This window comes from Thermobia domestica, chromosome 1 (assembly GCF_964235325.1).
Source record: "Thermobia domestica chromosome 1, izTheDome1.hap1.1, whole genome shotgun sequence".
Classification (NCBI taxonomy): Eukaryota; Metazoa; Arthropoda; class Insecta; order Zygentoma; family Lepismatidae; genus Thermobia; species Thermobia domestica.
The window spans coordinates 99639946-99659771 of record NC_137454.1 but is presented as its reverse complement, the minus strand read 5'-3'; the positions used below and the strand labels follow the sequence as shown (position 1 = coordinate 99659771).

At 37.9% G+C, this 19826-nt stretch overlaps 1 protein-coding gene and 1 long non-coding RNA gene across 2 annotated transcripts in view; one reads left to right on the top strand and one right to left on the bottom strand.

The window, feature by feature from the left end:
• The window catches only part of LOC145687647 (annulin-like), a 135550-nt gene that overhangs the window by 89491 nt on the left and 26233 nt on the right, over positions 1-19826 (bottom strand). The window lies entirely within an intron of this gene.
• Positions 8265-19826, top strand: part of LOC145687679 (uncharacterized) — a 43618-nt gene continuing 32056 nt past the window's right edge. Inside the window, exon 1 of the long non-coding RNA XR_014131709.1 lies at positions 8265-10812. This is a non-coding gene — a long non-coding RNA (uncharacterized LOC145687679). The remainder of the gene's footprint in view (positions 10813-19826) is intronic.

Genomic DNA, 19826 nt, shown 5'->3' with positions numbered 1-19826 from the left:
GCAATCTGTTTCTGAAAGCAAGACGGTTCAGCCAGGGTTCTCCCATAATTGCTGGTCTGCTTAGGAAACTGACGGCTAAAGTTACCTCCTTCCGAACTTGGCAATCTACTTCCGAAAGCTTCGCTTCAGCCCGGACTCGCTCCAGAAACTGCTGGCAAGCTTAGGAAAGTTGACGGCTAAAGTTCTGTCGCACCCCTATTTGATGTGCGTTTTAGGCCTTCAGAGTGGAACTCTTCCGAGCTCCTTGTGCACCCGAACCGTGTGCAAAGCCAATAATCCTTCTTTTCAGGATACGGATCCCCTTCGGGCTCCGCCCTAGGTACTTTTTAGATCTCCACGCATGCTCAACCTCTGACCTTACGGTCCTAGTGCAACGTTTGCTCACGTTACTATTTTGCACACAGACCGTAAATTGGTGCCGCTTGCACCTCCGACCGAGGCCCTTAAAAACGCGTGTTTTGGCCTCTCTCGTCGGACAACGTCCCTCTCCTGAACCCCTCAGAGACGTGCAGACTACGAGGAGTACGCAATTCGTTAGGCACGTTTCAGTTCAGGAACTTATCACGAAGAAGTCTCTAGTTGTCCATCCTTCTGCCTTCCAACCTCTCTGCCTCTACGGAGGCCTGCCTACTCAATCTCTTGGTTACCTACCTCACTACCTTGGTTTACCCAGTACTTGGCAATCTGTTTCCGAAAGCTCGATGGCTCAGCCAGGGTTCTCCCATAATTGCTGGTCGGCTTAGGAAACTGACGGTCGAAGTACTACCCTACCTAATCCTCACGGTAACTTGGCAATCTGTTTCTGAAAGCAAGACGGTTCAGCCAGGGTTCTCCCATAATTGCTGGTCTGCTTAGGAAACTGACGGCTAAAGTTACCTCCTTCCGAACTTGGCAATCTACTTCCGAAAGCTTCGCTTCAGCCCGGACTCGCTCCAGAAACTGCTGGCAAGCTTAGGAAAGTTGACGGCTAAAGTTCTGTCGCACCCCTATTTGATGTGTGTTTTGACAGACTCTAAGTTCATTGCTTAGCTGGCCTAAAACGCACCGGTAGATCAAATAGTTACTCCCTGTTTGATGTCTGTTCGCAGACCGGTAGATCAAACGGTAAACCCTTACACCTTCCTTGTTTGATGTCTGTTCGCAGACCGGTAGATCAAACGGTAACCTTAATTCCTTCTGGTAACCAACTTTGTTCAGACGGTAACCTTTACACCTACCCTGTTTGATGTCTGTTCGCAGACCGGTAGATCAAACGGTAACCTGTTCCTAACCTCTGGTAGCCTACCCTATTTGATGTCTGTTCGCAGACCGGTAGATCAAATAGTATACCTCTTACCTACCTACCCACTAGGACTGATTCGTGCCCTCCCAGTCTAGTGCAGTTTTGTTTTATTTTGTGAAAAGTGCTACAGTCAAGTTTGTGTTTATCAGTGACATTTAGTGAGTTATATTTACTACCTATTGGAACGTCGCCACGTAAGTTAAAACTCTTTTATATAAATAGACACAGTACTTACACTACCGCCCCGGCTCTGGTTCTTGTAATTTGTTTAGAGCCAATAAACTGCAGGCTTACTGCAAGGAACATATTTCTCGAGTTTTGTTTCAAGAGATATCCCAAAGGATTGTTTGGTTATCAAACCTTAATCAGGATAACGATTCCATTGTTTCCATTAGAAGTTAAGTCTTGGCCACGGCCAACGCTACCGTGTAATACTAAGATTCTTCAGACTGTTTTTGTTAGCTGAGTTCCTGTTTCCAGTATAACTTTGCCGCTCGAGTTATAGTTGGTGTTTTGCAGAAACTTTGGTTGACTAAATAGAAGTATTTTGGTAAATTACAAAACTCTCTTGTGTGGGTGCCGGTCTACGCAAACGCATACCGCCGGCCCGCCACATAATTTGGTGTCAGCTTTGTGGGATATCTTGAACAACCTAGGATATCTTGAACAACCTAGGATATCTTGAACATCTCTAGGATATCTTGAACAACCTAGGATATCGTGAACTTTTTTGCACAGCCTTAGGATATCAGGAATAATCGTGACATCGTAAACTTTGATACCAGTTTAAGTTATTTAAGTGAACTGTGTTTTGTGCATGTTTATTTTGCATGTGTGATATTTATTGTGTGCTGAAAGTTTTTTCCATCTGTTTAACTTTCATTCCATCCTCCTTGGCGGAAGCGAAAAAGGGAAAAGGACGATTTTGTTGTTTGACTGGCCATCAATCAGCAAAACATCCTGCTCACTGTATCGTGACGCCAAACGCACATTAGTGATTTCAGTTCATTAGTGTTTAAATAAGTGCAGTGCATTTTAGTGTTGAAATTAGGCATTTTAAAGCCCCATACAGGTGAATAAACTCATCGTGAATTTAGATTTAGTTAGGTTAAGTGAGAAATTCCTCTCAGAAACCATTATTGCTCAAACCTTCGAGTTTTCGCAAATCTAAGAGGTTCATTCATTTATTTAATTTGTTGTTTCCACGTTGAAACGTAATTTGAATTTTTAATCATGGCAGAAGCTGACGGAAGTAACGTACAGCCAGAATATGTTAAAGTTTCTCAGGCAATTCAGGTTATTGCAGAACCATTTACAGGAGATCGTTCTAAGTTGAGGCAATTTATTGATAGTTGTGAAATTGCTCAAGGGTTAGTTAACCCCCGTGACAAACCTGTATTGTTGAAGTTTATTAAGTCGAAAATTTTAGGAGAACCTAGAAATCGTATTTTAGTTAGATTGAACGTAGATACTTGGGAAGCAGTTAAGACAATTTTAGAAGAGAATTATGCTACACATAGATCTATTGATTATTATGCTTGTTTATTGTTTTCTGCCAGGCAAGGCAAAAATGAGGGTATTAGCTCATGGGCTAGCAAGTTAGATACAATTCGAGCTGATCTGAAAGCTGCTGCTTCGAAAATATGTCGTGAAACTGAAAGAGCTGGTGCTCATTCACTTATTGATCATTTGACAAAAGCATCTTTTGTCCAGGGAATTAGCGATCCCCGCATTCAAACAGTAATTCGTGGTAAAAGTACAGAAGATGATAGTTTCGCTCAATTAGTAGATTTCGCTCTAGTTGAAGAGTCGCACATATTGTCTCAGAGACGAAAACCATTAGATTCTAAGAATGAAGATAGGGCAAATTCTTCAAATCATAACCATAAGTCAGAGAAGAAAGAAAATAGGAAATTTTCCCAGAAAAAGCATTCTGAAAGTAAATCTAGAGATTCTCATAACTTTTCTCATTCCCGTAAGGATAGGAAAAATTTTAGGAAAAAGGTTCATTGTTTAGAAGATTGCGATCATTCAGTAGACTCGCATGAAGAGCCGCATGATAAACATTGTAGTGAAAATAGTGACAAATTTGAGGATTCCAATTCTTGTTGTGCTTTACGTTGTACACACTCCTATCATTGTCGTGCAAAGCGTAACCACACTTGTGCGAAGAAGCGTATCCATGTTTGTACCCGGCAGAACCGTAGTTCTCCGCATCGCCGAACGCGAAGTCGTTCCCCGCGTTGTTCTCATCACCGGCAAACGCGCAGTCCTTCTCCGCGTAGTTCTCGTTGCCGCAAAACGCGAAGCCGTTCCCCGCGTCGCATTCAGCGTCGCCCAGCGCGAGATCCCTCTCCGCGCCATCCTCAGTGTCATCGCACAGCGTGTGCTCATTCTCCGCGTCGTACTCAGCGTCGCCGATCGCGTAGTCATTCTCCGCGTCGCACTCAGCAACGCCCAGCGCGTAGTCCTTCGCCGCGTCACCCAGTGTATGTGTGTCCCCAGCGCCGTACACCGCGCAAACTTTCTCCGCGACCAAAACCGAATAATGTCTCACCGCGTCGTCATCCCGTCGTTGACACGCATGATTGTGAATTGAAAGAGAAATGCCGTGCTGACCACAGCACCAAGCCAAAATCTTGTAGCAAGAATAAGTCTTTATGTTGTTTATCGAAACACAACTCCTCAAAAGTTAAATTAGAGAAACGTTTTGATAGTAATAGAAATCAGAATGATAATGTTAAGAAGATTTTCCTTTGTTCCACTGAACAAACGAGTAATAATTGTACGAAGGTGTCCCCACCTCAGAAACCTGATCGAAATTCTGTTAAGTCTGATACAATTGGACGTTACGCCCAATTATGCGAATGTTCCACTAAGAGTATAATCGATGAAAAGGGTAAAATTAAAGTACGAATGATGGATTTAAATAAGAATCACGAAATGTTATTAGATTCAGGCTCAGATCTATCGCTTATCAAGTATAGCCATTTACGTGAGTCAATGTTGAGAAAGATACATAGATGTGACTCCACTCCAGTGCATGGATTCAATAATTTTCATGCCCATACTTTAGGTACATTAGATCTTAGATTAGAAATAGGCAAGAATAGAGTGACTCATACTTTTCATGTAATGCGTAGTGATTTATTACCTCCTAATGTAGCTGGTATAATAGGCAGAGATTTTCTTCTTGAACATCATTGTGTAATTTCGTATGACGGACAAGCTGAATTGAAAATTGATGTAGGAACTAAAGTAAAGATCCCAGCACGTACCGAAAAGCTAATTGAAGTTAAGACTGAAAATAATGGGATAGGATTTTTGTCCAAACGTACTTTGGCAGACGGTGTATTCCTGCCAGACGCTATAGTTAAAGCATCCGATAACAAATGTGTTACTAGCATTTTGAATTTGACTGAAAATGAGGTAGACGTACAAATTCCTCCAATCTCTTTAGATTTTGAACCACTTCTTGATATGACAAAATCTCATAGTGTTTATGCATTGAGCAAATCTGACAATGCAAGTCAAACTAAAGGATTAAAATCGCGTTTAGAATTACTTAGGCAGAACTTGCGATTAGACCATTTGAATTCAGAAGAGAAAGCGTTAATACTGTCGCATTGTGAAGAATATCATGATTTATTTTATTTAGAGGGAGACAAACTCTCCTATACTGATGTGATCGAACATAGCATCCCCATTCATCCCGACAAACGAGGTACAGTCGTGACTCAGAAACCGTACCGTATTCCCGAGGTACATAAGGCAGAAGTACAAAATCAAATCGATAAGATGTTAGATGAAGGTATAATTTCCCCAAGCAAGAGTCCTTGGAATTTTCCGATATTAATAGTGCCGAAAAAGATGGATGCATCAGGCAAACCTAAGATTCGTATATGTTTAGATTTTCGTAGGCTTAATCAGATTACCATTGGAGATAGCTTTCCTTTACCGAATATTACAGAAATACTAGATCAGTTAGGGCAATCGAAATACTTTACGACCTTGGATTTAGCCAGTTCGTATCAACAGATTAGAATTAAACCTGAAGACCGTAGTAAGACCGCCTTCAGTACACCATATGGTCATTACGAATATAATCGCATGAGCTTTGGATTATGCGGTGCCCCCGCAACATTTCAGAGAATGATGAATATTGTTCTATCCGGATTGCAAGGATTAAAGTGTTTTTCGTATTTAGACGATTGTTGTATTTATAGTAGAGACTTAAAGGACCATATGTCAAGATTGAAACTTGTATTTGATAGGTTTCGAACCTACAACCTCAAACTTCAGCCTGATAAGTGTGAATTTCTTAGAAAAGAAGTAACATATTTAGGACATCAAATAACAGATCAAGGTCTGAAGCCAGACCCTCGCTTAATTGAGAAAGTGTTACATTTTCCGCATCCGAAAAATGTCAAGCAATTGCGTGGATTTTTAGGATTAAGTTCTTATTACCGTAGATTTATTGAAGGCTATAGCAACATAGCCAAACCTCTCACTCTTTTGTTAAAGAAAGATGTTCCATTCAAGTGGGAAACTAAACAAGAACTAGCGTTCCAAAGTTTGAAGGAAAAATTGACAACACCACCTCTCCTTCAATATCCTGACATGAGCCGTCCCTTTATTATTACCTGTGACGCCTCAGAAGTCGCAATTGGAGCTATCTTGTCTCAGGGCCAAATTGGCCAAGACAAACCAATCGCTTACGCTAGTCGTACACTTAATAATGCTGAAAGAAATTACTCCACAACCGAACGTGAATTACTTGCGATAGTTTGGGCTGCCAAACTATTCCGCCCATACATCTTTGGAAAGGAAACAACCTTTGTGACTGACCATAAACCTTTACTTTGGGTGTTTAGTGTAAAAGATCCTAGTAGTAGACTTTTAAGATGGAGAATTAAGTTAGAAGAATATAATTATAAGATTGTTTATAAAGCAGGTGTCCGTAACACCAATGCTGATGCATTGAGTCGTATTGCATATTTAGACCCCGATCCAGAAGGTCAACCTTCTACCCTTGACGAAGAAACAAAGAGTAGGATTCTGAAAGAGTTTCACAACCTTCCTACCGGTGGACACCAAGGTATTCATCGAACTATAGCTAAAATCAAATCGTACTTAGAATTGAACAATATCGATCCAAAATCGTGGAAAAGACTAAACACCGATGTCGAAGAATACATAAAGAAATGTGAGTCGTGTCAAAAGAACAAACTCACCCAACCTAATGTCAAACTTCCCATGGTTTTGACCACCACTCCTGAAGTAGTATTTGAGAAATGTGCTTTAGATCTTGTAGGGCCGTTTCCTGAGAGTTCTCTCGGAAACAAATACATCTTAACATGCCAAGATGAATTATCGAAATATTTAGTGACCATTCCCCTACAGCAACAAGATGCAGAAACCGTAGCTCAAGCCTTTGTGACTAAATTTGTTTGTGTTTTCGGTATACCTCAAACCATTTTAACCGATCAAGGTACTAATTTTATGAGCGATACCTTTAAGAAAATGTGTCGCATGTTCCAGATTAGGAAACTACATACTAGTGCATTCCACCCTCAGACTAACTTCGTTGAAAGAGTTCATAGATCTCTTGCTGAGTATCTGAGGCATTATGTGTCTGAAAATCAACTGGACTGGGACGTCTGGTTGCCATACGCTGCTTTTGCTTACAATACAACTCCGCATTCAGTAACTAACTATACTCCACACGAGTTGATGTTTGGCCGGATGGCTAACATCCCTGGTATATTACAGAAACAATCTACCGACATTAATTACGCGTATGATGATTACATCAAAACCCTAAAGCAGAAGCTTCAGAACAGTTACGAGTTAGCTAGATCAAAACTGAAACAAGCTAAGGTTAAAAACAAAGAACAATACGATAAGACCGCCTCTCATAAAGAACAATTGTTTAAAGTAGGCGATCAAGTGTTACTTAAAGATGAATCTGTTAGAAGAGGACGATCCAAGAAATTGGGTTCACAGTGGATCGGTCCATACAAAGTAGTTAAAGTTAAAGGTGTTAATTGTACTATTGCTAATCGAAGAAAAACATTTGTAGTTCATGCTAATAGGTTAAAGTTATATTATTAGTAGATACTATTAGTAGGTAATGTAGTTTCCATTTTTGTTCGCAGCCATCATGAGACATCCTCTCTCCTTGTCTGCTTGCTTGATTATATATATAAAAAAAAAAAAAAAACTTTTGGTTATATGTTCTGGTTATTCTCATCTAGAACTTTAATTAAGTGTAATCACCCGAAAACTCCACAAGGTTGAGCAAATGTAAAAATACATACATGGTGAAAAACCAAAGAGGAATATCTAATTAATTTCATAAATTTAATTTGGTTGTTTGAAATCTAAAAATTCTAATTTTGGTATTTCAGATGTTAATTATCAATGACTCTTATTTAATTATTTACGATAATTAAATCAGATGTCATTTCATATGTTAATTATTATCAAATAGTCTTTTGAAAACTATTCATGACACTGTGTTGTCTATTAAACGTAGTCAATACTTGTAGTCAGACATTTATGAAATTCCATGTTATACATTAATAAAATTATCTTGGTCCATTATTATCATCAATCAGAAAATTCTTGGTTATGTTATTAGTTTACCTTTGACTGATGATTTAAGATTTAATATGTATAAATTAATTCCATTTTAAAGACAATAAGTATTTCTTTATACGTCCGTATTTTATTATTGAAGTATTAAAGCAATCTTACCATAATATTGTAAAATTGATGAACATATGTTTAATATTTGTAAGAAATTAACCTTAGATAAAAACTGTAAAGCTTATGGTCCAAATTCCTTAATCAGTTCTCAGGAAATATATGTAAGTAACAGTACAAGTAAAGATTTGCTTCCACTACTAAATGATAGCATTGATTGTTGTATATTCTCCGACTCAAAGATCAATATTAAGAATATGGAATTTACTTTGCCGTTAAATCATATCATACACAAAGTTACAGATTTACAATATGCCAGCCATCGTGTTGAGGATGTTGAAAAATTAATTAATGAACAAGAATGGCAGATAAGACAAAGTAATCATGTATTTTCTTATTCTATTTTGACTTATATAATCATGTTTACTATTATGATATTTCTTTGTGTGTATTGTAGTTTTAAGTTTAATTGTTGTAGACATAGAAATAAATGGTGTAATTCAGACTGTATCAGAACCATATGTTTTAAGCCAACAATCATTGCAGGTGTACAATCAAATAGTCCAGCTCTTAATGCTACTTATCGAGCTGCTTCTGGTGAAATAACTTTTAACGAGGAATCACAAGATGATGATTCACCTCATCTCAATCAGAGAGTTACTAGGTCTAGGAACTATCGTTAAAATTTAATTTTGGAAATTTTTTTTTGATTGTAGTTAGTACGAAAAATTTTTGCCTTACAGTTAAAATTTAAATTTTGCCTTCCAGTTAAAATTTTTCTTTCCCTAGGAGGAAGGACTGTAGTGGGACCGCAAATTCGCCATTTCTTTTTTGCGAATAAATATTCTTTTTTTTCATTTTTTAAAACCTGCAACAGAATTCGTATTCATTTACTTCTTTAAAAATACAAACTCGTGTTGAGTGTTCTTTTTTTTTCCCTAGCTGGAAACCAGACATTCTGTCTGCCTTCACGAGTTCCCCCTGTCTGACCTGTAGGTCAACAGCAGTTAAGATAAACATTCTCCCCTTCTGGTTCGATACAGAAGCTTGGTTCTTTTTCTATATTTATGTAGTCTTTTAACAAGTTAGATTATTATTATTATTATTATTATTATTAGTGGTAGAATACTGTTAAGGAAACCTATATAGATTGTGTATCTTTTTAAATGTCATTTTTGCTTCTAAAAGGAAGATTCTTTTTCGTTCTTCGAAGCATTAAATATATATGTATGTCTTTGGTCTAAAACAAGTAAGATAAACTGTCGAAGGGTCTTGAGTTCATTGTGTATAAAACCTTTCAAGTTTATTACTTGAAATCTTTTATGTTTTAATATATGTTTATAGTATAAGATACTATTTGTACAATTCTCTGTAATATCTCGATGTAACCTCATTCTTCCAGAGAAAGGGGCTCACACACATAAATTCAAGGACTACACATCACATGCACACGCATGCGCACACACACAATCTTATCTTTGGCCTGGCTCCGCCCAAGGCACCTTGTTCTAGCCAATCTAGATGTTAATGGCATGGCTCGTTCCAATAGCTAGCGTCTCCGCCCCTCAGAGTGGAACTCTTCCGAGCTCCTTGTGCACCCGAACCGTGTGCAAAGCCAATAATCCTTCTTTTCAGGATACGGATCCCCTTCGGGCTCCGCCCTAGGTACTTTTTAGATCTCCACGCATGCTCAACCTCTGACCTTACGGTCCTAGTGCAACGTTTGCTCACGTTACTATTTTGCACACAGACCGTAAATTGGTGCCGCTTGCACCTCCGACCGAGGCCCTTAAAAACGCGTGTTTTGGCCTCTCTCGTCGGACAACGTCCCTCTCCTGAACCCCTCAGAGACGTGCAGACTACGAGGAGTACGCAATTCGTTAGGCACGTTTCAGTTCAGGAACTTATCACGAAGAAGTCTCTAGTTGTCCATCCTTCTGCCTTCCAACCTCTCTGCCTCTACGGAGGCCTGCCTACTCAATCTCTTGGTTACCTACCTCACTACCTTGGTTTACCCAGTACTTGGCAATCTGTTTCCGAAAGCTCGATGGCTCAGCCAGGGTTCTCCCATAATTGCTGGTCGGCTTAGGAAACTGACGGTCGAAGTACTACCCTACCTAATCCTCACGGTAACTTGGCAATCTGTTTCTGAAAGCAAGACGGTTCAGCCAGGGTTCTCCCATAATTGCTGGTCTGCTTAGGAAACTGACGGCTAAAGTTACCTCCTTCCGAACTTGGCAATCTACTTCCGAAAGCTTCGCTTCAGCCCGGACTCGCTCCAGAAACTGCTGGCAAGCTTAGGAAAGTTGACGGCTAAAGTTCTGTCGCACCCCTATTTGATGTGTGTTTTGACAGACTCTAAGTTCATTGCTTAGCTGGCCTAAAACGCACCGGTAGATCAAATAGTTACTCCCTGTTTGATGTCTGTTCGCAGACCGGTAGATCAAACGGTAAACCCTTACACCTTCCTTGTTTGATGTCTGTTCGCAGACCGGTAGATCAAACGGTAACCTTAATTCCTTCTGGTAACCAACTTTGTTCAGACGGTAACCTTTACACCTACCCTGTTTGATGTCTGTTCGCAGACCGGTAGATCAAACGGTAACCTGTTCCTAACCTCTGGTAGCCTACCCTATTTGATGTCTGTTCGCAGACCGGTAGATCAAATAGTATACCTCTTACCTACCTACCCACTAGGACTGATTCGTGCCCTCCCAGTCTAGTGCAGTTTTGTTTTATTTTGTGAAAAGTGCTACAGTCAAGTTTGTGTTTATCAGTGACATTTAGTGAGTTATATTTACTACCTATTGGAACGTCGCCACGTAAGTTAAAACTCTTTTATATAAATAGACACAGTACTTACACTACCGCCCCGGCTCTGGTTCTTGTAATTTGTTTAGAGCCAATAAACTGCAGGCTTACTGCAAGGAACATATTTCTCGAGTTTTGTTTCAAGAGATATCCCAAAGGATTGTTTGGTTATCAAACCTTAATCAGGATAACGATTCCATTGTTTCCATTAGAAGTTAAGTCTTGGCCACGGCCAACGCTACCGTGTAATACTAAGATTCTTCAGACTGTTTTTGTTAGCTGAGTTCCTGTTTCCAGTATAACTTTGCCGCTCGAGTTATAGTTGGTGTTTTGCAGAAACTTTGGTTGACTAAATAGAAGTATTTTGGTAAATTACAAAACTCTCTTGTGTGGGTGCCGGTCTACGCAAACGCATACCGCCGGCCCGCCACAATTATTTTGACTACCAAATTTCATTTACTGCACTGCTAAATATGAAAACATTTTTATATTAAATATTATAATATAAAAAATTAAAATCAGAGCACATAAAAATTCAATTTAAAAAATATTAAAATATTAAATACTAGCATCAATTGCCCGTTTCGCTGTGTTAAATAATAAAAAAAAAACAGTAATATATTCCATCAGTCAGTCACTCTTTACATTTACTAAAGCGCTCTCTGATATCGAACATTTTCGAACATTTTATATTTCACCCCCTCCTCCTCCTCCTCCTCCATGTTGCATGGCTGAATTTAGATTTAAACGGCATTGGAAATGTCACTGTTAATCACAGTGATTCCGAAAACTATAGATTCGGTTAGAACATGGAATATTAGAAGTCTTTATAGGGCAGGCGCGTTAAAATCCGTAACGAGTGAGTAGGAGAAATACAGGATGGACCTAGTAGGAGTTCAGGAAGTTAGGTGGAAAGGAAATGGATCTGTGAATTCCGGAAATTTTACGTTCTTTTACGGGGAAGGAAATAAAAATCACCAGTTAGGAACAGGGTTTTTCGTTCACAAACGAATATTACCAGCAATTAAACGGGTTGAATTTGTTACGGACAGACTTCCTTTTATTACTCTTAAGGGACGTTGGTGTGATATTATTGTTTTAAATGTACATGTCCCAACTGAAGATAAGGATGGCGATATAAAAGACAGTTTTTACGAAGTGGAACGGATATTTGACCAACTCCCGCGATACTATATGAAAATTCTATTAGGGGATTTCAATGCGAAAATAGGGCGAGAGGATATTTTCAAACCGCTTATAAGGAATGAAAGTCTACATAAGGAAAGTAATGACAATGGTGTTAGACTCGTGAACTTTGCAACATCCAAAAATCTAATCGTGAAGAATACAAAATTCCCACATCGCGACGTTCATAAATACACTTGGACATCACCAGACGGAAAAACACATAATCAAATTGATCACGTTTTAGTAGATAGAAGAAGGCTATCTAGCATAATTGATGTCCGGTCGTTTAGAGGGGTTGATTCTGACACTGATCACTACCTGGCAGCAGCGATAATACGAGATAGATTATCGTTGAATAAAGGTAATATTCAATGTCCGAAAACGAAGAGATTCAATTTAAAGAAATTAGAAGAGAGCCAGGTAAGGGAGGAATACCAGATTGAAGTTTCGAATAGATTCTCGGCTTTAGAAGATTCGGAGTGCACTAGTGTTGAGGATACCTGGATTGAAATTAGAGATAGCATTAAAAGTTCAGCAAAAGAAAAATTGGGGCACGCGGAAATAAGTAGGAACAAGCCATGGTTCGACCTGGAATGCATTAAACTAGCAGAGAAGAGAAAACAGGCAAAATTACGCTGGCTACAATATCCGAATGAAATAACTACGCAAAATTTCGCAGATACCAGGCGGGAAACTTCCAAAACTTTTAGAACAAAGAAACGCGATTTTCTGAAAGCTAAAATTAAGGAATTTGAAGATAATAGTAAAAATAAAAACACCCGGGACATGTATAAGGGGATCAGCAAATTTTAAAAAGGCTATCAACCTCGTGCTTATATATTAAAGAAATCTGACGGCACAGTTCTCACTGATACGGATAGCATCTTAAATAGATGGAAAGATTTCTTTGACGATTTGCTTAACACGCAACCAAAAACTAGTGTGCGTGGAGGAAAGGAGATACACACCGCAGAACCGTATATTCCAGAACCCAACCGAATAGAAGTAGAAACCGCTATAAAGAAATTAAAGAAACACAAATCTCCGGTTGTAGATGAAATTCCGGCTGAGTTAATTTTAGCTGCAGGTGAAAAATTGTGGAACGAGATACACAAACTCATTCTCCTTATCTGAAACAAGGAAGAATTGCCACAAGAGTGGAAAGAATCAATTATTATTGTTCCAATTCACAAGAAAGGCGACAAAACTGACTGTAATAATTATCGAGGCATTTCCCTTCTGTCAACATCCTATAATATTCTTTCAAATATTCTATTAGCAAGATTGACTCCATACGCAGATGAAATTATTGGAGATTATCAGTGCGGATTTAGATGAAATCGATCAACTATCGACAAAATATTTACCATTTCCCCAAATACTCCAAAAAAAAAAAAAAAAAAGTGGGAATACAATAAACCGGTACATCAACTATATATTGACTTTAGAAAGACGTACGACTTGGTTAGGAGAGAAACATTATACAACGTTTTTAGTAACTTGGAATACCGAGAAAGCTAATTAGATTAATTAAGATATGTTCAAATGAATCCCAAAGTAAAGTCCGAGTAGAAAAATTTTTGTCGACGAGCTTTCACGTCGAAAATGGCCTGAAACAAGGAGATGCGTTGTCGCCATTATTATTTAACTTTGTTCTTGGATACGCTATAAGTAAAATCAAAGATAGCAACCAGGGCCTTGAATTGAACGGTATTCACCAAATTGTGGCATATGCTGATGATGTAAATTTAATAGAGGATGATAAGAGAACAATAGAAAGAAATGCAGATATCTTATTAAACGCTTGGCGGGACAAGTAAATGCAGAGAAAACTAAATACATGGAAGTGCGTCGGGACCGTAATACAGCAAATTATGGATGGGTTAAAATATTAAATAATATTTTTGATAAAGTGGATAGTTTCAAATATCTAGGATCAATATTAACAGACGAAAATCATATTCACGAAGAAATTAAATGTCGACTGAAAGCAGGGAATTCGTATTACTATTCGGTTCAAAATCTCTTGTCGTCGCGAATTCTGTCGAGGAATTTGAAGCTTAAAATATACAAAACTATAATCATGCCTGTTGTTTTGTATGGTTGCGAAACATGGTCGCTTACTCTGAGGGAAGAACATAGACTGAAAGTATTTGAGAACAAGATCCTGAGACGAATATTCAGACCCAAGAGTGGACCAATGGGGAATGGCGGAAACTTCATAACGAGGAACTACATAATTTATACGGTTTACCCAACATTGTTAGGATCATCAAGTCTAGGATGCTTAGATGGGCAGGTCATGTAGCTAGAATGGAAGAAAGTAGAAACGCTTTCAAAGTCTTGACTGGAAGACCAATGGGAAAATGACCATTAGGAAGACCTAGGCGCAGATGGGAGGACAATATTAAGATGGATCTCGCAGAGTTTGGAATACAAAGTAGAAACTGGATGCAGTCAGCCAAGGATAGAAGTCAGTGGAGAGCTTTTGTGAACGTGGCATTGAACCTCCGGGTTCCATAGGCCATTGAGTTAGTTAGTTAGGTAGATATAGATTCGCCATTAATATCGGTCATTTTCGATTAGAGTGAATGAAGGTATGTTCGCCATGCTGGGAAATTCGCCGTACTTGTGTTTTTTGTAATCGCAAATTAAAACTATGGGTTGGGAACATTCACTTATGCCGCTAAAAAAAAATCAAGCAATATAAGCCTTATTTGCACTGACATCTGCAATGTGGTGAGCAAATTAGGAAGCAGGCAGTGCAGTTTCTAATGTGCAGTTACGTCGAAACGGACGACAAAGAAAGGCGCAGAATAAGAATAATATGTTGGAAATTTTCATTTTTTGTAAGGTAAGAATTATATTCAGTCCTGGTAATTATTGATATCGTAATCGTAAACTGTAATAATGTTGTGGAAACAATTGCTTGGAAAGCGAGCATGTACAAGTAAACAGACGTTGTTTTCTTTCGACTATGCATTTGTAGATAAGTTTGCCAGAGTAACGTACGAAGTGCGAATTTATAATTTATGGCGAATGTGGAAGTCCATAAATTCGTCTGCTGTTCTTTTAACTCGGAAGAACGTGTATACGGCGAAAAAATCCAGTAACGAGCAAGGTGTGAGGAAACTGGACTCCAATTATAACAGCAGGCCTCAACTTCAAGAAGTGAACAATATCAAAACAGAAACCAAAGTACAGTGGCTTCTCAGCAACCAGGATGTAGTGGAATAAAGAAGAATGAGGAAATCTAAACGGATCAAATCAACATTTTGTGGTGTCTGTGGAGAGGATTACTTCAATCCCAAAGGTAAAAATGTGGATTGGTACCAATGCTTAATTTGGCTAAGTTGGTTTCATGCGGACTGCGACAAAGATTCAATAAAACGGTGTGGTTTGTGCACAATATGCGATTATGGTCACGCACTTCCGATTTACTGTAGAATCTGATTAAAAGAGCGTTTGTTAAGGTCGTGTACATTTGTAGATCTACACTTACCTTTGTAATATGTTTCAATTGTATCTTTTGAAACATGGTAATTATACATTCTTGTACTGTAGTTTTCAGTAGTTTTTATCTTCTATGGTAATTCTGGATTTTTTAACGCTTTATTTTCTTTGGTAACTGCTTTTGTAGATAGGTCTACATACACTGAAAGTGACGATAACATGATACAGTGAAACCTCTATTAACGGACACCTCTATAAAGCGGACACCTCCCTTAACGGACATATTTTGTAATCCCCAAACACTGGAATAGGAAAAAGCATATTGGCAAACCTCTCTAAAGCGGACACTCTCTAGTACGGACACGGACAGTCTTTTCTGTCTTTTATAGGTATTATTTACCTCCGTATTACGGACACTTTCTCTAGAAATAAGTTGAAAAGTGTAGTAAAAATACATTTTTAGTAATTCATACATGTGTCACCGAGGAAGCATTGTGACAACATTTTGCCGCCGCAACTGTCTGCTCAGAAACCCAGACGAAGCATCTCTGTTTAACAACATTCTTATGTCATTTGCTTGCATCCCACTCCCACCCAAACTGTTTTAGACACAAAAGTGATTGACAGTTGCCCGCCGTTATGGATGACACGTTATGCTACTGTCCCGTTGGAGTCTCTAACCAACTAGAAGACAAGTTTAGTATTTTTTGCCCTCAGGTATTTATATTGTCTCGAAAAGGACACTTCAGGACTGCAATTACCCCACAAATTAAAGCGCCATACTGAAAACGAAGGAAGTACTGATAAGTGTAAAGTGCAGAGAACTATAAGATGTTATTTCCATGTTGTGCCTCGAATATAGAGTATTGGATGAAAAAGGATAATGCATGTAATATCCCTAAACACAAGATTCATGCAAAAATATTTTTTTCTAATTGTACATTACCTTGCTGACTAATTTACATAACAAAATACTGAAACCTCTTGAAGGCGGACACCTCTCTATAGCGGACAATTTTTGATTCCCCACGGCTGTCCGCTTTAGAGAGGTTTCACTGTATATAAATTATATGGCGAATTTCCGAACATGTAATGGGAAGCTCGCCAATTTTCTTAATTTTCGTATTTTTAATATTACGGCATAAGTATGATAATACAGTGTTTATTTTATTTTCCTCGTAATCTACAATGACTACTTTATGTATAGTGTAAATTTGGCCCTTTTTTCCCTAATTCGTTTAGAAGGCAAGAAATAAATGGCATTCTGGTGGCGAACTTCACCTCACTTATCCTATTTTATATATCTTCCCCTCACCCATGTTGCGGGGAAAGCATCAGACCCCGAAAACCATGGATTCGATACTGACATTGGTCATTTTCGATCATTTTTATATAAATCCCCCTCTCCTCCGCCCAAATTGCGGGCTGAATTTGGACGTAAACGGGATCGGCAGAGTCACTGTTTAACTTAGAGACACCGAACACTATGGACCCGACACTAATATTGATCATTTTAGGTCATATATATATATATATATATATATATATATATATATATATATATATATATATATATATATATATATATATATATATATATATATATATATATATATATAAAATCATCAAATACCCATAAGTCAGAGACTATTAAAACTTAAATTTTTATATTATTTTGTCATTTCTATATTGTATCAAGAAAATTGTAGATGTAATATTTAATGAAAAATTCTACTCTTCTTCCAAGACAACTCATTATACGCTGATCAGGTCAGAGAACCCAAAACTTTATGCCCCCATTCAGTTAATTTACATAACCTGCCAGATTTTTGTAGTGGAAGGCATGCTTCATGACACAGCTTTGACATTCCGGAACACTTTGGTTTTAGTATAAATAACACCGAGAGAAGACGAATCGACATTCAGAAGCTTGACTTAGAATTAACTTGAATAGACCAATGTCTGGTTCTTTATTTATTGCCGTTGGTTATTACTGAGCAATCAACAGGGAATTATCATTAGAGTAGGTTTTAAACAACTCGATAAACAAGTTATCTTCCAGAATTCAAAGACGTAAGTACTTGGACATGAAACATGTCTTACATTACCTACATTTTACTCCTTGAACATTAAACAGTACTTGTTTTTGTTTTAATCCTATGGATTACTATTATTCCGATGACTTAGATATGAAAAAGGCTGACAAATATAGGATCCAAATGGATGAATCGGGTTGCGGAATGAGACATAGTGCGCCTGATAAAGGATGTGAAAATATGTGTATATGCAAAATTATAGCGGCTGAGCGTCATAAGAAACAGAGGAGGAGGGGTCAAAGTTGGTGGGAGAAGGGCTATGCTATGTTATAGAAATACATCGAACAAACTGTTAAATCGTAAAAATAATGAAAGATAGACAATGCAAACTGTGATAGTTTTACATATTGGCAAAAGAAGAATTGGCAGAGTAGATCACGAACCTCCGCCGCCATCTTGAAATCCGCCATTTTGACATATGTGATAATTTCTGAAATGGAAAGATAGTCATGTGATATATCTGTTAGGGCCAGAATGTTCTCAAAAAGTCAATTATGAACCTTAGTGATCATTATCGGCGCTTATTTGGAAGATTTAAGATCATCTTTATAGTTATTTACGAAAATCTAGGAGACTGATACTCTTATGTTCAAAGTTTGGATTACACGAAGACATAAGTAAATTAAACATACCTACAAGTGAAGAAAACTAAAAGTGAAATTTGATATCCACGTTGTATAGTATTACATTGTTACTTATGACATTACTTTCAATTTGCTTCATATAGAGCCGAAGAGAAGTGTTCCGGTGTGAAAGAACCGCTTCCGCTTGATTTTTTTCTTTTTTTTGTTTTGTTCTTGCTCTTTTGTTCGAAAACAATGTGGAATTTATATAGCTACATTTTGTTAAATTACATTCTTACTAATATAGACCATAACACAACAAAATCTGATAAATTGGAATGCAATTATTACGTACTTCGCGTAAACCACAGTATTTTTAACCACTTGTTATATTTTTCACTCAACTTTCTTTGTCCATTTTCGTAAGCAATAACAACTTGAGACGAGCGCAGCATGTGATATCTAAATGAAAAGTGGAACTACTGCAGTCGAATAGAACAATGAAGTTGTAGCGGAAAATAAGCTATCGGGTGAGGTGGCTTCCTCGAGTGTCTATCGTGTAGCATTATGTTTGATCGGTTTGTTTGAAATATGAAGCCTTCAATTATTGTGAAAATGTTGGCAGAGGACAAGATAATTTTGTCCTCCGACGATGGATTATCGTTACAAGTTCCGAACTCATGAACCAACATTGTCACAATAATCGAAGGCGAATCAATATCGAACCAAACTTTCAACATACCAGTATCAGTCTATTAGATTTTCGTAAATAACTATAAAGATGATCTTAAAGCTTCCAAAGAAGTGCAGATAATGATCACTAAAGTTCATAATTGACTTTTTGAGAACATTCTGGCCCTAATTGATACATCACATGACTGCCTGTCCATTTCAAAAAAAATATCACATATTTCAAAATGGCGGATTTCAAGATGGCGATATAGGTTTGTAATCTACTCTGCCAATTCTTCTTTTGCCAATATATGAAACTACCATCGTTTGCATTCTCTATCTTTCATTATTTTTGCGATTTAATAGTTTATTGGATGTATTTCTATAACATAGCATAGCCCTTCTCCCACCAACTTTGACCCCTCCTCCGTTTCTTTTGACGCTCAGCCGCTATAACTTTGCACATATACACATTTTCACATCCTCTATGAGGCGCACTATGACTCATCCCACAACTCGATTCATCCATTTGGACCCTTTACTTCTGAGCATATGGTCGTTTTAAATCACTTTAATCAAAGCTGTTTTGATTTCAAGGAGGTAACAACTTCTCAGTTGAATAGATCATTGTAATTATAGGCCATTTGGCATCAAAAATTGAAGTCAGGACAGGCATTTGATTTTATATATATCTCCAAAGTTGCTGTTCAACTCACCCACCCGAAAAACTATAGATTCGACACTAATATCGGTCATTTTCGATCATTTTTAAATGTTTCTCCCCTTCCTCCTCCGCTTAGTTACACCGTCAAAGTGTTTTGATTAAATAAATAATAATAATAAAATATGTGATGTCCGAACCTCATCTAAGGTGAAGATTTGATCGACATCGGTTGCGTGGTTCAAGAATGCCATTTTCCGGAATAATTCAGAATAGACATTAGGAAAGAACTAGAACGCAGTACATATGCAATAGAGACAGTGTGCAATTATTCTAATGGAAAATGGTACAGATTGCTCCACATGGAAAAAGAAGACGAAAAATGAAAAAAA